This window comes from Mauremys mutica, chromosome 8 (assembly GCF_020497125.1).
Source record: "Mauremys mutica isolate MM-2020 ecotype Southern chromosome 8, ASM2049712v1, whole genome shotgun sequence".
NCBI classification, from domain to species: domain Eukaryota; kingdom Metazoa; phylum Chordata; order Testudines; family Geoemydidae; genus Mauremys; species Mauremys mutica.
Genome location: NC_059079.1, coordinates 104,398,717 through 104,404,370, shown reverse-complemented (window position 1 = coordinate 104,404,370; position 5,654 = coordinate 104,398,717).

Genomic DNA, 5,654 nt, shown 5'->3' with positions numbered 1-5,654 from the left:
CCTGAAGTCCTGTTGCTATGCTTCCTCTGCCTCTCTGCGCGCTGACACCTTCGCTCGCCCCGGAGACCGTCTCTACGGCGATGGGGAGGGAGGAAAGGAGAATCCGAAAAAGAAAAGGAAGAATCCCACTTCTCGCTCTCCGGCGCTCTCCTCCTCAGCTGGGTGTTCCTGGCAGAGACAGAGGAGATGTTAACCCTGTCTGGAATGAGACAGAATGAGAGAGGGATGCCGGGCAGGCAGGGTGCAACCAGCAGGGCTGGCACACGGGTTTGCTCTGAGTTGGAAATTGCTGGGTGGGGAGCAGCAAGTGGGAAGAGGATGGATCCCAGCAGGCTGCAGATGGGCTATCAATCAAAAGGGTTTCTGCCATGTGCGGGGTCTGTGGGCTGAGTCCTACTTCCGGAAAACAATGAGTTCCAATGAGGAGAACCCAGGGACCGGAGAGCCTCAGTAACCCCGTGAGGGAATGCTCATTGGGTGGGAATCAGGAGGAGACCAGGGCTGCATCACTTGTGGAATGAGTGTGCTGGATCTCATTGTGGTCCCTACTGGATATTTATCCGGTCCTGAATCCGGCTGGCAATTTGCCAATGCTGGCCACCAATGCCCGGGAGCGGCCTGGGTTGGAGCAGCAGGCCCTGTCACAGGTGAGGTTTGAGGTGCATGAGCTGTGGGGCGGACTGGAATAGCCAGGCACAGTAAGACAGGGCTGAAGTGCTGCAGGACTTGAATAACAGGGTGTGCTGCAGGTACGGGTTGAACGTATCAGCCGATACAATGGGATCAAGCCAATAAGAGTCTGCCTAGATATCCAGAGAGATTAGACCCATGGGGTTCACCCAACCAGCGCTGACTGGGCCCTTCTTGAAGCAGGCCCTGCGGTAGCCCATGCAGAAGGCACCCTGGGGTTCTCCAAACATCCCGTAAGAGATGGGCTCTGAGACAGAGAGCCCCGAAGCACAGCTCTAAACAGCAGACACTGGTGAGTGCCCCTAGCAGCCTCCCTGGACTGCGTGACAGCCCAGCAACGTACAACAGGGTTAGTGTGTCTGTCTGGGAGCGAGAGCTGATTCACCGGCCGGAGAGGGGAACGTGTGAGGGGAGTCCCTCTCTTTCCGGTTGTGGAGCTTTCCAGGTGCAGGACAGAAAACCAGACCTGTCACACTGCGCCTCCCAGTCATTCCTGCCCATATTTATTTCTCTCTCCCCAGAGAGACATTGCCATGGGAGCTATCACCGGCGGTAGCCAGAGCTCCAGGGAACAGTGTCGTGCTGCAGGCGTTAGGACAGAGGCTCCCAAACATTCTCATAGCGCAGAGCCCCTCTTACTAGAGAGATGGGCTCCCAGACATGTCCCCTCCTACCATGATCCTGGGATAACTACACCGACTGCCAACCTGCAAAAGGAACCTGAGGGACCATTAGCAGCTGGAAATAAGGAGAACATGCTTCATTTACTTATTGGCTTTTCTCTGGTGCTCATCACTGGAATCTGAGCATCTCACATATGCTAATGAACTAATCCTCAGAGCACCCGCGCCAGGTGAGGAAGTATTATTACACCTTTATTCTGGGGAAACTGAGGCACAAAGTGGTTAACTGATTTGCCCAAGGTCCCAGAAGAGGTCTGATTCAGTGCTAGGAACAGACCTCAGATCTCCTGAGTTCCAGCCCAGTGCCTTAACCACAAGCCCATCCTTCCTCCCATGCGATTAGCCAGCTCTCCAGGAACCACCAGCAAGGGTTGCATAAATCATCAGCTGTCCCTGGATCACAGCTGAACACCTGCTAAGCTAGTGGGCTGGGACTGTGACTTCCTGAGGCAGGACTCTGGGCACCGGCATCATACTGTGGGGGCAATTACCCAAGTGCATAGAATCCCAGAGTGCATGCACATAGGTCACCGGGAGCCGATCACTTACCTCCTGCTTCCAGAGCAAGAAAATCTTTAACTTCCCCAACTCTGCGTTCCAGCCTGAGACCCCAGCACAAACCGAGACAAAGAGGGACAGCGCTGGGATGTCTTGGAAAGATCCGCCCCAGGGGCACAGGCGACATCCCTCCATCCCCAGGCTGGGGCATGAGAATGACCCAAGCAAAGGCAGCCCCCAGAGAATCCATCCCAGAAGCTCTGTGTGGTGGGGCCGGGCAGCTGGGGCTCTTTACCAGAACTGTGCTAGCGCATAGAACCGTGATGCAGAGCCCGTCCACACTGACCAGTCACAGCAGGTTAGAAATGGGTGTTGGTAGACCTGGGTTGAAATGAGTTCCAGACACAGTCCCCCACCCAGGGGGCAAGGGGACCCTCATGCCCACCGGCCAACCAGACTCCCCCTAACATGGAAGGGCTACGGAAAATATTTCTCTTTTCCTGCAGTCCCCATCCGCCGGTGAGAGACTCCTCTGGGTCATGGGCTCTTTGAGGGGTGGGGGCGGGGGAAGGATGTTGCTGCATAAATCAGCTGGTCTGGACGCAATGATCCTGCCACCCCTCCCCTTGCTCTGTAAAATCTGACTGATCAAATGAGGTCTGGGCTTTTTCTCTCTCCCTTTCCACTCCCTCCATCCTGTCATTGTCTCCCCTCTTGGCTCCTTCTCTTGCTCTCTCTCCCCTCCTGTCTATTTTTCCTCCCTTCCCTTCTCCTCCTCCCCTGAGCCCTCCTCTGAGTTGGGAGCTGGTTTCCAGCCCAGCTCTGCCCAGGGGAGTTGGGATGATGGGCCTTGGCAGCTGCCACTCCTACAAGGCCCAAACCTGGTGTCCCTGCTCCCTCTGCTGGTGGAGCTCAGCAACAGGCCCAGTTTGGAAAATTCTTGCAGCGTGGGAAAAATGGAAATAATTACCTGGCGGGAGGGGTTGATTTTAGGAGGGGGAGCGGCTCCCTCGTGGTGAGGGCTGTCGGGGGCAGGAGAGTCAAAGCCCAGGGAGGGAGAGGGATTGTTTAGGCTGGCACGAAGGGATATAGTTCCGGTGACCTGTACCAAGCGGCGATGTAGGCTGGTGCTCAGGGGACCAACTGGCAGTGAGCTGCACCAGGCTGAGCCGTACGATCTCCGGGGAAGCGCTGGGACACTGGGATATTTTAGGACATCAGCCCCTTGCTTGGGGCATTTCACTCCCGAGCGGGTGAAGCGCTGGACAGTGCAGGGAACCGCTCTGCATTGGAAGGGGCCCAGCTCTTATGGCTCTGCTTTGAGGGCGAGAGGCAGGAATCCGCCCGGTAAGGAACTGGACGGCTCTCCCTTGCATCAGGGCTTGCGCTGCCAGTTGTTAAGAGCCCAGCAGGAGGAATGGGGGGAGACTTTTCCAACCTAGACGTCTCTGGGGCATTTATCAGACCGGCTGCAGATTTGAGGGATTGGGGGGTGGAGGGGGTGCATCTGGAAGGACTTGTTGAGACTGGGGAATGATGCCCCCCAGTGCTGAGCGTGAGCCCGGAGTGGCCATTGTAACAGTGGGCAGGGTGAGCCAATGGCCTGAGTTACTGCTAAGACCCCACTTTTATGGGGTGTCCCAGTGAATTATAACCGTGCTGGTATCTTACCCTATCCCATCTTATCCCATGTGTCTGATCCCACCGGCACCCACTGCTGCACAGCTACCCTGGGTCCCCAGTGGAAGGGCCTTTGGGCTGGGCCTCCGAGTGGCATTTCCCTTTCGCGCTGGTCCATGCTCAGGAGGTCAGTGGAGTCTGCAGCTCCCTAAAGTCCTGACTGTCTGGTAACAGGCAGGCGATGTTCTGGCCAAGCCAGAGGGCACCGTTCCCCCTGCCAGCCCTGCTTAAACGAAGCGATTGGCTGTGAAGGGGCTAGGAGGGGACAGGAAGTAGGTAACTGCTAGTCAAGCCTTGGCAGAGACCCCTGGGCAGTACTGGGACAAGAGGTCTGGTAGAGAGTGAAGCAGGGACTAAGCCAGGGGGTGGAAAGCTGTGGGTTTCCACCTCCTGTTGCTCTCTTCTAATCCATGCATCTCTTCAGCCAGGGGGGAGCAGATGGCAGAGGGAGGCTGCTTGGGCTGTCATTGGCCACAGGCGAAGCACAATTCACATTCCCAGGTATTTGGAAGTCCCTGCTGGCTACGTCATGGGACCAGGTGTCCCTGAAACCAAAGGATGTCCCTGTTTTCCTCCTGTCATGCTGAGTCAAATCCACAGGGGGCTGAGGAGGACAATTGCTTGACTGAGGAGAGGAAGAAGTGGGTCCCCTTCTCTGGCTCAGCCTCCCTGATGGCCACCAGAACCATCTCCAGTGCATCATCTCCCCCTCTCCAGGATAGCTGTCCTGGTTTGCCCTGCAAGAGGCAGGTAAGTGCCATGTCCCTGAGGCTAATGAAATCTGCCCTTTGTTCTCTGCTCTGCCTCCCTTGCCCCAGGAGCTGGGCTCTACATGTGCCCTCTGCCCTTCCCCAGCTCCACCGTAGGGGACGTCTTACAGGGCAGGACATCATAGAGCGAATGGCTGAGAAATCCCTACAATGTGCCAACCCTTGTGGGAATGGACTTGGGCACCTGAACGTCACTGAGCATCTCTGTCAGAGCTCTGGGCATGAGGGGGCAGGACCATCAGAGCACGGTGGCTTCACAGACATGGGTAAAGATTCCAGGATAGCCCCACCCGCTCGTCAAACATTATCTGTCCAATACAGGGCCTGGCAGCCGTGCTGCAGTGGCTGCTAATCCAATGGGAATGTCCCCAAGAGCCACTGAAGCCACGACATGCGCCTCCTGCAATCTAATACTCCATGTCTGTGTGTGAGAGCAACTCTGTCCATAGCCGGCTGCAGCAGCAGGTGTCCTCAGGTGGCAGAAGCATTGGTCTTGCAGTAATGCCCAAAGGTTCCCGTCAGGCTATAATGGCTATAATACTTTGCACATAGCATCCAAAGATCTCAGTGTGAGTTATGAACACCCATTAGCTAAGCCACACAACACCCCAGGCAGTGGGTTGGTCTAGGACTCTCGGTATACTTAATTTAGCCTCAGCATGGGGGGGGGGGGGATTAGATGACCTCTTGAGATCCCTTTGAGCTCTACATTTCTGTAATTATCCCAGTCTTACCTGTGGGGAAACTGAGGCACAGAGCCGTGAAGTGACAGCAAATCAGTGGCCAAATCAGGAGTGGGATCTTAGAGTCCTGGTGCCCAGTCCCCTGCTCTAACCTGGGCCACAGATGGGCTCCTATGGAGGGGAAGAAGCTATAGACACTCCTTAGGGAAAGAAGAAGCAGCTCCTAGAGCAGGAAATAGTCCCTGGGATTCAGAGCTGGGCTTCAGTTTGGGAAGGGCCTCATGCAGACAGAAGCAGGTGTCTGCACTTCCAGGAGCTCTCCCACCTCCTTGGCACTCGCAGCCCAGGAGAGCAGGTGTCTGTGGCTGCAGGGACCGTCTAGCGCAGGGGTTGGCAACCTTTCAGAAGTGCTGTGCCGAGTCTTCATTTATTCACTCTGATTTAAGATTTCACGTGCCAGTAATACAATTTAACGTTTTTAGAAGGTCTCTTTCTCTAAGTCTATAATATATAACTAAACTATTGTTGTATGTAAAGCAAATAAGGTTTTTAAAATGTTTAAGAAGCTTCATTTAAAATTAAATTAAAATGCAGAGCCCCTGGACCGGTGGCCAGGACCCAGGCAGTGTGAGTGCCACTGAAAATCAGCT